Below are 15,200 nucleotides of genomic sequence, written 5' to 3'. Positions count from 1 at the left end.
AGGACACAGCAGAGACCAATGCTGGGGTGGGTGGTTCATCCTCCTAGGGGACAGGGTTCTCCCTCAGCCTTGCCATTGAAAGTGTACTCTGCAGGCCAGTGTGATCAGCATCATCTGAGAGCTTGTTAGATGCACACTCTCAAGTCCACCCCTCCCCTGCCAGGTCAGAATCTGCATTTTAGCAGGATCCGCAGACCCTCCTTGTGCACAAGAAAAGGGGAGAAGCTGCTCCACCTCTCACATCATGGAGTCTCAGCCTGCCAGGCATCCACGTTATCAGGGAAGCTGCTAAATTAGCCTTTCTAAAGTGTCGCTTGGACAGTCACCATCTTTATTAACTTACACAGGTGATTCTGATTCACAGTGGGGGTGAACTCCCTGTGGCAAGAGTTCCTCATGTAGCCCCTGGGCTCCTGCTCTGAAGGTAAAAGCCTGACAGGGATTAGAGTAGGGAGGGTGACTGTGCACTGGGACCCTGTGGGGACTGCCCAGGACAAGACTCCCTAGGCTTCTGCTTGTCCAAACAAGGGTGTGTGTGTGTGTGTGTGCGCGTGTGTGTGTGTGTGTAAATGGATGAGAATCACTGCTAAAGAAGGCAGAGGATTCAGCAGTTACCAGGGAACAGAAATGTAGTTAGAAGAGAAAGAGAAAGAAGGGGATGAGGGAGGCGGGGATGAGGGGACAGAAAGGGAGGATCCTTGGCAGAGGCCCCGCCCCTAACCCATGTGACTTGGTAGGACTTCTGCCCAGGGAGAAGGCCCAGTGCAGGGGAAGGAAAGACAGCAGAGTTGACCTGTTTGGGCAACAGTGCTTGTGAGCATTTCTGGAGTCAAACTTCTTCTCACAGAGGAAGTGACAGAGCAGGCAGCAGACACCATGGAGACTCCTTCAGCCTCTGTCCACAGAGGTCATGTCCCCTGTCAAGGACTCCTGCTGGCAGGTGAGAGGGGATGATACCCTGAGGGTGGGTGGGAGATGGGAGAACAGAGACTGGCTGGGGTCTCCTGGGGAGGACAGGGCTCTGAGAGGGGACAGAGGACCTCTGTTTGGACCTGAGGAGGGAGGACATGGAAGCAGAGTAGGATGAGGGGGAGAGGGCTCAGAAACAGGAAATTCTCAGTGAATTGGAATTGGTGAAGCGCAGTAAAACCTCTGTTACTGTTTATTTCCCAACTTATTCATCAATAAGTTTTGAACTTTAAAAACTGATGAAAATAATAATTTATGTGAGGAGACGCAAAAACAACAATAAAAAACATAATCAGGAGCACTACACATTGTCCTTGCCTACCACCTTCAGATATTGACAAATAAATACTAGGAAGTGGAGGGCTCTGGGAAAACTCATTCATTCATCCACAGGTTTTTGCAGCCTCTTCCAGGCACTGAGGGAACAACAAGATCAGACAAGTCCCTGCCCTCAGGAGCTCACATTCCTTGGGTAGGAGGACAGATAAGCAAAGAGATCTAGAATGTGATGTTAGGATATGACCAGTGTCATGAAGGGAACAGACCAGGGAAAGGTCATAAAGTGAAGACGGAAGTCTTTAGAGCAGTTTGTCAGGGAAGGCATCTCCCAAGGATGCTCCTGAGAGGGATCAGGGCTCAAGGGCAGTGAGGGAGTGAGCCAAGCAGACACCTGGGGAGAGTATTAGGAAGAGAGGTAATACCAAGTTCAAAGGGGCTGCAGTAATGGCAGTCAGGCTGCTCACCTTGACCAGCAAGAGACACACAGACACATGAACGTGCACCAAGTCTAAGAGATGAAGACACCTGCTTGGGACCCAGGGACTCATCTTTCCATCACAATACGTAGGTGGTCAAAACAAATAATCAATAACCAATCTGCAGATTAGAGAGATATTTAACAAGCCTATGTGAGGACTAACCTGAAGGTGTTCGATTCCCCAGGGAAGAAAACACTCCAGGGAACCATGGTTTACAGCATGGTTATATACCATTTCAGAACAAAGAACATATATCAAGTATGACAGGAGAACATTTTTTTTAAGTCACAAGGAGATGTTTAGCACGTACGCAGCAGGTCAACATGTCCTTGGTTCTCTTGGAAGAAAGATTATCATCAAAGAGGTACTGGTATCGGAGTCATAAAAGGGAGACACTCATCACTGTCTTTACAGAGTGCATTCTTTGCTTTGGAAAATGTTTGAAGCAGATGTGCAGTGCATGGGCAGAGGGTCATAAGTCAGGCTGCTCTGGGAAAAACAAGTTTTACTCAGAATCAGATTTAAACCAGAATAGCTTCCCCATATACCTCAATATGTGAAAACTTATTATTATTATTAATTTCAACAAGGTCTAAACATTGATTGATCTCTCTCTCTTCCCTCCTAGTCTTACTCTCAACCATCTGGAACCCACCCACCACTGCTGGATTCAACATTGAATCAGTGCCATCCAAAGCTGTTGTAGGGACCGATGTTATTCTCCTTGTCACCAATCTGCCTCAAAATCTTTCCGCCTATATGTGGTATAAAGGTGACAGAGTAGAACCCAAACTTCACATTCTATCATATGCAATACATACATCAAAAATTACTTCAGGGCCTGGATACAATGGTCGACAGAAAATATACGCTGATGGATCCTTGCTGTTCCAGAATGCCACCCAGGAGGACACAGGATATTACACCCTAGAAGTTGTAAAAAGAAATTTCCTAATTGATATGGGACTTGGACAGCTCCACATATACAGTGAGTGATTCCTCTCTGACCTCTGGGTGTTGGGATGGGTGAATTCTACTTCACACACACAAGATTGACAGACCTGGCCTGTGCGTACATTCCCCTCTGCATTATGTCCCCTGTGTGGATTTCAGCATTTAGTGCAGGATATACACAGTGGAGACAAACATTAAAATAGTGGATTTCCTTTCCTAGGATCCAGACCCTGCAGCTATTCCCTGCAGAGAAAACAAACAGATGATGAGAGTAACTTAGTAGAAGGAGATCAATCTCAGTCTGGCCCCGTGGGACAATCCCTGGGATCATGGCCCTGAGAAAGACCCTGCAGGGCTCTGTCAGGGCCCTGCTGAGAGGCTTCCTGGGATTCTCACAGAGAAGCCCAGCTCAGGCAGACCTTGCCCAGACACCTGTCCCAGGGCTCCTGACTCCAATGACCGTGGGGAGCCTGTGCCAGGGTTGGGTTTTGGCTTCATGGGCAAAGCTGACTGGGAGAAATTATTTCCTGGCTGCCTGAGTCCCAAGGCTTCTGAGATGGTCACCAGCCAGGGCTGAGCCCTAAGAGCCACATCTGGGCAGGGGCAGAACCTGATCCTTCACCTGAAACTCAGCATGGAGAGCACAGATGGACAAGGTCCCTAGGCCATTAGCTGACATCCCTGGAGGACTTAGGACACTCCAGAGTAAGGTCAATGCCCCCAGCAGAGGACCAGAGGAGAGAAGATGCTGCTGGCAGCTCTTCATCCATCAGGGATCAGGCCCAGGGGAATTATCTCTTGTAATCAAACAATAACAGATGCCATTCATAGGGGAAGCTCCTCTCTGGCAAGATTTAAGTCAGGGACTATGAATATTTAAAGGTCATTCACTGACAACCTGTCGGTCAAATATTTATCCTACTTCATTGAGGAGAAATGAGGCAAAGGGAGATAAAGTCCCTGAACCAAGGTAAAATAGATCATGAGCAGCAGACAGGAGGACTGTCTGCAGCCACTGTCCCATCCTCTGCTTCAACAGGGGCCGTGTTAGGTGTTTGTGGACCTCAAGACCAACTGTCATTCCATATCCTTTCTTCTTAGTTGTCCCCAGCTCAGAGGGAGAGAGTCTGGTCTGGGGAGTGAGAGCAAATGGAGAATTCATGCAAGTTTACTCTAGAACTAAATTACCTGCATCAACCATCAGAGTCAGTGCAGGAATGTCTAGGCTGCCCTCTCAGGTGGCTGACCCAACCTCCCTGCACTGGAATTGAAATCAGTTACTTTCTTGATGTGTTGGTGTCACTCCCACTGGAGGATAAGGGAAAGACATTGACATCTCACTCCGCACTATTCACCTGCAGCCAGCACCTGGCCCATGTGTAACAAACTCTCATTTGCTTCAGATGGAGGAAGGAATGAATGGTGAATAAATGAATGAATGAATAAATGAATGATGCAAAATCTCTTCAGAGACTGGAACCTGGATGCAGAGTCCTGGAACTTCTGGCCACACAGGACAGGTTGCCTTACCCTCCAGGGGCTGAGGCCCATGGTCAAGTCTTTTACTGCTCTCTAGAGAAATAGGCCTTCCTGAAATTGGTCTGAGAGCCTGGAGTATTAATCATAACTTCCCATATAGAAGAATTTTAACTTCTCATCAAATTCCTATCACATAATCACCAAACACAAATGGTCTATGAGGGCCATATTTGCAGCAAGTTCAAGCTCCCCGCTTTCCATCAGTCACTCTTCTGCATTTTCATATGTCCACACCTGCCCTCAGCAGATACAGAAAAAACCTTAAAGACTGAGGACAGAGATCAGGTTCTGCTGCCAAAGCCAGGAAGCTCCTTCCTGTCCCCTCACTCTTTTCTGGATAATTCCTTGGACTCTATCATTTATTGGGTCACTGGCTCATGTCAATTACAGTCACCTAGATCAGATCCACATCTTTTCCCTGATCCCTGAGTACCCACCTGACTGCCATGCTTGCTCCTGGTCCTCATGTGTTATTTGTACTAAAACTCCAAATCCATCATTACCCATCTCTAGGAGAACCTTGAAAATGGTGCCTCAGAGAACACACAGCTTACTGAGTGATGGAGGTGTGCGCAGTGAGAAGGAATGGCCACGCAGTCAGATGGACACTGAAGTACAAGGAAACGCGTGGAGGGTTGGTTGGGGTGTTCTGGTGGTCTCTGATTCTCCTCCTCCATCTTTTCTAAACTCTGCTAACATATTGACACTTGAGAAAGTCCGTGCTTTCTCCCAGACATAGAGCATGCAGCCTTACACTCTCTGAGCGCTCTGATCTTCATGCATTTGTCTTCATATACACAAACCTACCTTACTCTTTTATGGATTTGGGTTGGCTGAGATGTAAGAGATGCCAACTTTGATTGAAGATTCCTGGGAGGATTCGCGGTATCATACAGGGTAATGGTCTCTCTGTTAATCTGCACAGCAGATTTACCCAGACTTGTCATCACAAGCAACAACCCCAACCCCGTGGAGCATAAGGACCCTGTAGTGTTAATGAGAACTTGAGACTCAGAACACCACCTACATGTGGTCAATCAACAGTCAGATCCTGGAAGTAATAGGTCATATGGTATTCTGTATAAAAGTTTTTGAATAATTGCCATACCAATTTCCACAGTAGCTGTGTCATTTTACCTCCCTGCCAACAACGCACAAGGCTTGCAATTTCTCCATATCTTCCCCAGAACTTGTTTTTTGTTTTTTTGATAGTAGCCATTCTAATAGATATGAGGGATTATCTGACTACAGTTTTTATTTGTATTTCCCTTATGATTAGTAATGTTGAGCATTTTTTCATGTGCTTATTGGCCATCTGTATTTCTTCTTTGGAAAAATGTTTATTCAAGTGCTTTGCCTATTTTTCATTCAGGTTATTTGGTTTGTTGTTGAGTTTAGGAGTTCTTTGTATATTCTGGATATTGACCCTTTATTGATATATAATTTACAAATTATTTTCCCCCATTTCACAGGTCATATTTCAGTCTTTTGATTGTATCTTTTAATGAACTGAAATTTTTCTATTTTGACAAAGTCCAAGTTACCTATTTTTTCTTTTTTTTGCCTATTTTATATGTCATAATCAAGAAATCATTGTCAAGTCCAATCTCAAAGCTTTCCCCCTACATTTTCTTCTAAGAGTTTTAGGTCTTACTTCAGGATTTGATCCGTTTTGAGTTAATTTTTGTGTATGGTGGAAGGCAATGATTCAGCTTCATTCTTCTGCGTGTGGATATCCAGTTTTCTAAGAACATTAGTGTCCTTTCTCCATTGAATGATCTTGGCTCCCTTGTCAAAATCATCTGATCATGTAATCAAGGCTTTATTTCTGGATCTCTATTGTATTCCATGATCTAGGTTTGTCTTTATGTCAGTGCCACACTGTTTTACTTATTTAGTCCTGGTGGTTAGTTTTGAAACCAGAAAGTGAGAGTCCTCCAATTTTGTTCTCCTTCTAAAGACTGTTTTAACTATTCAGGGTCTCTTGAATTTTAGGTTAGGTTTTTCTATTTCTGCAAAAATTTCATTGGGATTTTGATAGGGATTAGATAAAATATGTAGATAGTTAGGAGTATTTTGGCATCTTAACAACACTGATTCTTCCCATCCATGAACATGGATATCTTTCCATTATTTGTGTGTTCTGTAAGTTCCTTCAGAATATTTGGTGGTTTTCACTGTACACATGTTTCACCTCCCTGGTTAAGTTTATTCCTCACTATTTTATCTTTTTGATGCTATTGTAAATAGAAGTGTCTTAGTTTTTTTTGGATTATTCATTTTTATTCTTTAAAAATGTAAGTGATTTTGAGTGTTCATTTGTCTCCTGTAATTTTACTGAATTACTTTATTAGTTCTAACAATTTTTGTGTGGGGGGTAAAAGCTTTAGGGTTTTCAACATATAAGAGTATGCCTTCTGCTAAAAGAGATCATTTTTTTCTTTCTTTCCAATTTGGATGCCTTTTATTTCTTCTTCTTGCCTCATTTTTCTGGCTAAGACCCATCTACTATGTAGAACAGACGTACTGAAAACAGCATCCTTTCTTATTCATGATCTTAGAGAAAAGTTTTCTGTGTTTCACCGAGTTTGATGTTAGCTATGGGCTTTTCATTTATGACCTTTGTCATATTGAGTAGTTTCGTTCTCTTCCTAACAGTGCCTGTCTTTTGATAAAACTGTAACTACTTTTGTTTAGAGATTTCCTTCACTGTGATATTCAATCTACAGACCTGGAAATTAATGTCCAGTTCAGATTGAGAAATCCTTTAAATTAGAAGCTTTTCAGGTCCCAAGGTTGTGAAGACTGGCCGGGGCCATCCCCAGTCCCTAATAAATTATTTAACAAGAATAAAATACCTTCTCATTTTATGTAACATTCCCTTGGCCCCAGAGATGGACAGAGCTGGCGAGCCTACCTTTCCCAACACAAACGGAAGTGCATATAGTGAACGTGGCCTGTTCTTTTCTGAAGTCAAAGAAAGTTCTAGGAATAATCCGTGAAAGCTATGAGAGAAAAGTTCCACTTGATAATGAGGTTGTATAACATGTGGGATGAGAAGAGGATTCTGGACCTGAAACTATAGAGATGTCCAGGGGGACAGTTCAGGGGTAACCCTGGGGTAATCTGGGGATCAAAGGGGTGGTGTGGCCATCTCCTTATACATCATCACCTGAACAAAGATACTCATTGTTCTGCAGGTGTCAGGGCCATCCTTTGGACCATCTTTACAGAGCTTACTGGCGCTCCATAAGTGGCTGAGATCTCTAAGTGAGGAGCATGGCCCCAGGGCCCAGGCCCACACTCAGTCTGTCACTTCCTCTCTTTCTCCACAGAGCCAGTGTAAAAGCCCTCCATCTGAGTCAGCATAGGACATAAGGACCCCAGTCACAGAACATAAGGACCTTGTGGTCCTGACCTGCCTCACAAATGTTACCGGGATCTCCATCCAGTGATTCTCCAATGACCAGAGTTTAGAGCTCACAGAGAAGATGAAGCTGTGCCAGGACAACAGCACCCTCACCACACACATCATCAGGAAGGAGGAAGCTGGGGGTTACCAGTGTGAAGCGTCAAACCTTGTAGGGTCCTGCAAAAGTGACCTCCACAGGCTGGATGTAAAATATGAGTCTGACCCTGTGGCTCTCTTACCCTTCTCTATGTTATCAACTCGAATAAATTGTTTTTCTTATCTATAAAATATCATTTCTAATGTGCTTTTTAAGTAGAGTTGTTGTGAATAATTGATGATGAAGATGGAAAGTCCTTAGAAGACTTGCATTGAGTCCATAAATGCTCAGAAATGTGCACTGACGTTGTCATTATTGTTGGCTTAAGGTCACATTCCACTCCAGATCCCAGCTCTTGTTGGTCTCAGTTGTACCATCTCCACAGTGAAAGGGCGGGCAGTGGCTGTGCAACAAGTGCTGGGAGCCCATGATAAGCCCTCAGGAATCACGGCTCTATCCCTCCTCCAGGGAGAGGTGTGGATTTCACCTGGACTGTGACAGGGACAACAGGAATCGATAGGAGGTAAACATTGCAGGTACAACATTGATCTTTTACTCTCTTTCTGATTCCTCCAAAGAATTCCTAACATCTTCTCAGGTATTCTTATTTTCATGACAATACATTTATTTATGTAGATTCAGTAAGACTCTGCCATCCTTGTTATTAGAATATCATTGGAAACCTTGATGGTACAACCACTTCTTTTACTAGTTGAGAGTGATGCCCATGGGATGAGATATGACCCCACATTTTAAGGAGCTTAGGATGCCTCGATGGGTATTTTGGAGATCTGGAGAAAAGAGGACATCGCTCAAAGCCATAGAGACTGCAAGTGAGTACTGATGTCCAGGCTTCTTAATGTCAAAAGGCTGTTAAAATCCCCATATGAGGTTCCTTAGGAAAACCGGATTAGAAGAAACTGTGGTGAGTCTGCAATCCCACTGCACCTATGTAAATAATCAGGTCAAACTGAGCGAGAGCAGCCATGTTTTAGGATCAAGAACACTCTTTCTTGGAGATGATCTTTGATGAAAAGGGAAGCACCTGTTAGAGAAATATTTTATTTCCATGGAAAACCTCAGCAAACACAGCCTTCTGATGATCAGATTCTGGCCCCATTCACTGTCTGCTGTTTTGCACCTCTTTATAAGTTGCAGGGAACTGATGGAGATGCAGACTGGGTCTTGCCTGATAGAGATGTAGTTGCTTTTCCCTCCTACTGTGCAGAAAGCAGTTTTCTTATGAACTAGAGGCCTAATGTTCCCCTCAGATCACTAAACTTCAGACAGTTCTTCCTGACAGTAGGCCCCCGGCCTCCATTTTCTTAGAACATTTCCTTTAGAAATGTAACTGCAATCCATAATTTCAGATTCTTCCTCTGCCCTTTTGAAATATATATATGTCTCCTTAAAATTTTCTTGCCAATTTTAGATTTCAAGGAATGTCTTTCTCAAGAGCCTGGGCCCATCCTTTTGAAATATAACCCTCCTGGAAGATCTTCCTCCTACCTCCCAATCTGTGGGCAAGGGCAGGAGCCTAACGTCAGTTGGTCCTTTTACAATCAGGATGTAAAATTACAGGAATTATGAGAACTTTTACTCTTCTTTTCAGTAAGGCTGATTAGCAAACACAAATGGCCTCAACTTTCCTCTACCTGATCTTAACACCTCTGCAGCCTTTCATTTCAGGGATTGAGTTCAACCTCTCTTCCTCTGTTGCATTAGTCTTGAATAAAGTCTCTCTGCCTCTTTAACTTTATCTGGCACAAATTTTACTTTGACATTACCTACCTGTAATTAGCTGATCCTGTCATCCTGCACACAGTGTCAATCCTTATCATGTTTTCAAATCCTCAAATTTCTTTCCTTATCTGGCTACAATCCTCCAAATGAAAATTTCCAAACTTTATGACCTCCCTCCTTTATGACTTGGCATCCACAGCAGATGACCCTATTGCCCAAAACCTTCTGTGGTCCCAGTTTGGCTTCTACCTGGCCTTTGTCCCCAAGATCTGGGAAGTATTGTGAGGTAACATCCAATGGCTTGATAGAGACAAGGAAGGAGACTCACCACACTGGTTGTAACTCCAACAGTGTCCTCATTCCACACACCTTTTCATCTTGTCTTCAAGGGAAAAGATCATGAAGATTTCTAAAGATATTCTGTCTTTTAAAATGCAACACCTCCAGTAGACAAGCAGGTCCTGCCAGATCAGTGACACCCACATCCACACAGGACCATCCTGTCTGGGGTCCTCTCCAGCCTCGGGCTCAGGCCAGACATCTATGTCCTCATTTCCTTGCTTTCTTTGTTATTTTTACAAACTCCACGTTCCTATTATAAGGAGAGTCCACAGACAAAACCTGGGAAATGCTAAATAGAATCTACATTCTGGTTCTGTTTCTTTTCCTGCTCATTTTTGTGTCTGGGCTATTTGGCTGTATCCTTGGAGACCAATGGTGGTGTGGACTGTGGGTAAGCAGAGATGGACATAGAGGGGTTGCATGGAGGCATGGGGTGTCCATAGAATCTGTATGAGAAGCAGTAACACCTGCATGGGGTTTTGGGGTATTAGGCATGATCTGGGATCTAGTGGGACCACGCAAGAGGGATATTTTGGGCACCCTAGGATAGGGTGAGTTTTCAGAATGAGAGGCTGTTCTACCTTTTTGGGGGAAGCAACTGGAGCTGGTGCAGTGAAGTTGAGGGTGCCATCCTTCCCAACTTGGATGAGTGTGAGGGGTGAGACATAGGGTTGGGGAAAAGGATAAGATTTCTTGAAGACTCAGATTCATGCCCTCATACTGGGGACAAGAGGGACTGTCAGATGTACAGGCTGAAGGAGACATGAGACAGAGGAAAATGGAGAGAGGGAGCTGAGCATCCAGTGGGGGCTAAGAATTTGGAATGTGATGAAAGATTAGAGGACATAGGACACCATGAGCACAGAAGACTTGTGCTAAGGGCATCTGGGGAATCAGATCAAGAAGGGAGTTTGATCACGAGGTAGTCAGACTAGAAAAGGGATCTGGAATGGAGCCTGGGGGAAGGTGATAAAAAGCAGGGCCAGGGTGGCAGTGAGGACGAAATTGAGAGCCAGAGTTTTCTCGTCTCCTGTTATGACTTGTTGAGACATGTTCAGGTTGCTCTCAAAGCCTGGGAGCACTGTAGAAAAGCCATATCTCATCCTTGTACACTGAGACCTGCTTCAGCTGAGTCAACAAGTGAGCCATGTCCTCAGGGGATTTGTGTGTGTGTAAGGATAAATGGGAGCCTGGGGATAGGTAAGGGAGTGGCAGATATGAGGGTATGGATTGGGGGCAGAATGAAGTTGGAGTGTGTAGAGACTTTTCCTCTTTGTTGACTAATCAGAGTGAACTTCCTGTGAGCCAATAGGTGAGAGCTGGTGACAGGTGTCAGTGAGGAGTGCCATGATGGTCTGGGTACTTGTCCTCATCTAATCCAGTGTGTACCACTTCCATTTCTGATGCATCTGCTCTCCCCACCTGACCTTATGTTGGTGGTTGTGATAGAACCCAGGTCATGATGAAGCATTCTGCTTTCTGGTCACATTATGTCCCATGTTCACACACTCTGTCTCTCCTGAGACCTAGGAGCATGTCATGAGCTCCTTTTATGTTGCTATAAAAGGCATTGCCTTGCTCCAGAACCCTAGGAATCTACATGGAATTATCTTAGTAGCTTCTATCAGAGGCTCCACAAAACAGCTTTCATCCATCTAACGTGGGCTGGATGGAGGTACACATGCAGGAACTTGTCCTTTACTCTGGAGAGTGTACCCAGCATGCCCCAGAATACTGGAGCCCTAAAACTTTCCCATATGTAGCAGATCCCTGAATGGTCACAGATGTGGATGGCCCTACACCCCATGGAACTCTCATACTTTGCTTAAAGCATTGATTACTAGAGCTTATTCCATCATTGATGTCATTGTCTGTGACTATCAATATCAGCAGGCAACCACTTCCACCTTTGGAGCACAAGTGTCACATTAAGGCATTCAGAATACTTGCTATTTCTTGTTCATCATTAGCAGGAAAGCTTATAGTTCTCAACATTCAGTACGATATTAGCTGTAGGTCTGTACATTTTTTATGACGAGTTTGGCATGGAATTGACTTGGAGGATGAAAATATCCATTTACTCTCCTAGGCAGATCCACCCTCTTGGGCTCACAATCTGTTCAGTCACTTAGAAGGGCCTGTGGTAGGATTAATGTTATTTTTGACATCTTGAAATTCTTCATGATTTTTGAACAAGGTGCCCTGATTTTCACAATACATTGACTCCTGCGATTTATGAAGCTCGTTCTGCCTCTGGGAGTGACCATGTGTGGACCGGCTCCCTTTGGGAAAAAAAAGCTTGATACCATTGACTGGTGTACTTTGAAATTTTGCCACCAGATGGAAGTACTACCACAGGGTAACCTGGAAGGTTGGGAAGAGAGACGTGGAGGAATTTGGCTTTTTCTACTCTATTTGTGTCATGAGATGTCTCTAACTGTCCCCTGCCATCTCACACCTCTGTAGCTCGCAGAGGGAAGATTCTCCAGACATGATGTGCTTCAGAGATTCAAGTTTTGGACTCCACTATCCAAGGGGAAACAAAGAAATCACAGCTAACTGGCTCAAATGTGAATAGCATTAAGTAGACAATTAAGTCCACAGTGAATGTTGCCTTTGGAAAACCCTGGAGAGAGGTGGATGGGAAGGGAGTATGCTATGGTGACGAGGAAGAAAGGAGCTGAGTCCTCATCTTCCAGGAGGGATGACCTTAGATAATGCCTGAAATTGAAAAATCAGTAAGTAGCCTCAGAGCATGTTATTCAGAGATGGCTTTGGCTCCATTCAGAGGAGTTGATATTGTTTGGGGTAGATCTCTTCAGTGTGGCCCAGACAGGAGAAGCCAGGACCTTTCTGTGATCATTTTGAACAGAACACAGAGAGACACAGAGGTCATCACAGCCAAATCCAGTGTTGTCATAAGTACAAGAAAGAGAACATCCAAGAGGAGGGAGCCAGGACTAGTTTTGCTCACAGTGTGAATATCAGGAACAGAATAATAATTTCATCGTTCTGGTTGCCGTGGGCTAACAACAAGTTAAAATCTCCTTGGGGTTGTAGGTCATTCACATCAAAACAATATGGCCCCTCTGGACAAGCCTTACACACCTGATTAAGATTCTTCCAAGAAGCCCAAAAGTCTTAGGTCTTCATCCTTATGACACATGGTGAGGACTGGCACTGGCATGTTCTCTCTATTTTTTTTTTTTTTTTACATCAGGAGCACAGAATTGAAAAATTAGAATCCTTGATTCATGACCCACTGTCATCATCAGTCCATAAATTCCATGCCTTCATTTATTTTTTAGAGAACTACTACTTATTTAACAATTTTATTTTTACTTATCTATTTGGAATCAGACTCTAGTTACAGCTTCCAGAAGATCTCCAAAGGCAAGATTGGAGGGTTGGCTCACTAAGGAAGCTCTCTCTACTTCCTGGCTAAAAAAACTGGGAAATCAAAACCCTGTGCTGGTGCGACAGAACCTATGCAGTGTCTCTGGTAGAGACAAGCCTGGTACCCACTGGTTCCATTGCCCTGAGCTCTGGGAGATGCTCCACCTGCATCTCACAAGAACCACTTTCCTCTCCCACAACGTGATCTGCTGTCAGAGATTCCAGGAGCTGCTGTCCTCAGCTTATGAGGCGGTCATGTGTTTTTGAAAAAGATTTGAAGGGTTGAATCAAAGGGTTGAAAAAGAATGTGTTAAGTCAATCTGGAGTGTCTATCATGGTTATCATGGGGCATCTCCAAAATAACATGTCCACAAACAAGATCTTTATTCCCCCACTGCCCAACCTGATCCTCCCAGAGTATTCCTCTTCTCAGTCAAGGTCAACTCCATCCTTCCCGGGGCTCAGGTAGAAAATCTTGGCATTATCCTTGATGCCTCTATTGCTCTCACACTAATCTCTAACCCACATACAAATTCTACAGTCCACCTACAGAATATAAATCGAATCCAAACACTCAGGTCCAAACCACTACCTCCCTTATATGGGGTTATTGTGATAGTCTCCTACGTAGTCTTCCTGCTGCCTCCTTGTCCCACCTTCTCTTATCTATCTCCTCACAGTAGAATTTCTGAATCCTCAGAGATGAATTCTTTTAAAGCCCAAAGAGATTATCCTTTTTCTGATCTAAGCCCTCCTGTTGCTCACATTTCAATAATACAAAAATCTAATGTCCTCACCACAGCAGATAAGCCCAGCTTAGTGCTACTCACAGTGCTGATTGGCAACTAGACAGGGAGTTTCCACCAGAAGGTCAACTAACTCAGTGCTTTGGTGGAGAAAGTCTTGCAATGAAGAAAGTGTCGGCTGAAATAAACAGAGAACTTAGTAATGTAGTTGGTCTACTTTATGGCCCAAGCTCTTGGCTCCTTCTCCTTGCAGATCACCCTTTGAGGAGCACTGTCCTGCACAACCTAGTCCCTGCCTACTACTCTCATGTCATCCTCGTCATCCCATCTGTTGTGGTCACAGTGGCTTCCTGACCCTCAAACATGCCAAGCAAGCTCTTGCCCGAGGGCCTTTTCACTGGCTGCTCCCTCTCCCTAAATAATCTTCCCCCAGAGACATTCATGACCCTCTCTCTCTTATTTTAGGCCCCTCTCAAATGTCACCTTGCTAAAGGGTTTTCCACTATGTAAAATAGAAAGACTTCCCAACCCAGCCACTTCCTGTCACATCCACTCACTTTATTTTCCTTTAGAGGACTTACCGCCATCTGTACTACGGCTTATTAACTTACCTTGATTGCCTCTCCTTCACTAAAACATCAGCTCCCCAAGGCCAGTGACTGCCTCTCATATTTAATTTTGTGTCCCCTACAGCCACTATAAACCTGTACAGAATGTGTTTGTTGTTCAGAAAAAGGATTGACTCATCTGTGATCAACTGTATGCTGTGAATTGAGTGCAGTCACTTCAATTTCACCGTCTGTAAAATGTGATGATTCCAGCCCTGTCGTCTTGTAGGAATCATGCAGGATGTGCCTAATTCCTGATATCTGTTACTCTGTAAAAAAACATCCCAAACTTAAAATTGCTCCATGTCTGACGCGATGAGGGACCTGTAAACTTTATAAACTCCAGTCATGATAAGAGATGATAAATTTGTGCACAGGAGAGACAGAGGAATCAAATCTGGGTAATGTTCTCTGCAAGAGGAACACCAGGGTCCCTGTGGAGGGTCCACCCTCCTGGCTTTCTATGCCTTTCCTCACATCATCTCTGTGGCAACCCTGAGAGAGGCACACAGTTCTCATGGTGCTTTTACAGAGAGGAAATAGAGACTTACAGTAGTGTTGTCACATAACTGTGACCTTGTGAAACAGTGAGACTAGTCTTTCCCTTATCTGCACAAACACACACACATTAAAATA

General features: G+C 44.2%; 1 pseudogene; it reads left to right on the top strand.

Moving 5' to 3' along the window:
- The first annotated feature begins 876 nt into the window (after positions 1-876).
- On the top strand, positions 877-9,757 carry LOC124250374 (carcinoembryonic antigen-related cell adhesion molecule 6-like; annotated as a pseudogene).
- Positions 9,758-15,200: the final 5,443 nt, after the last annotated feature.

Source organism: Equus quagga, chromosome 13 (genome assembly GCF_021613505.1).
Source record: "Equus quagga isolate Etosha38 chromosome 13, UCLA_HA_Equagga_1.0, whole genome shotgun sequence".
Classification (NCBI taxonomy): domain Eukaryota; kingdom Metazoa; phylum Chordata; class Mammalia; order Perissodactyla; family Equidae; genus Equus; species Equus quagga.
This window is presented reverse-complemented; position numbering and strand designations above follow the sequence as displayed.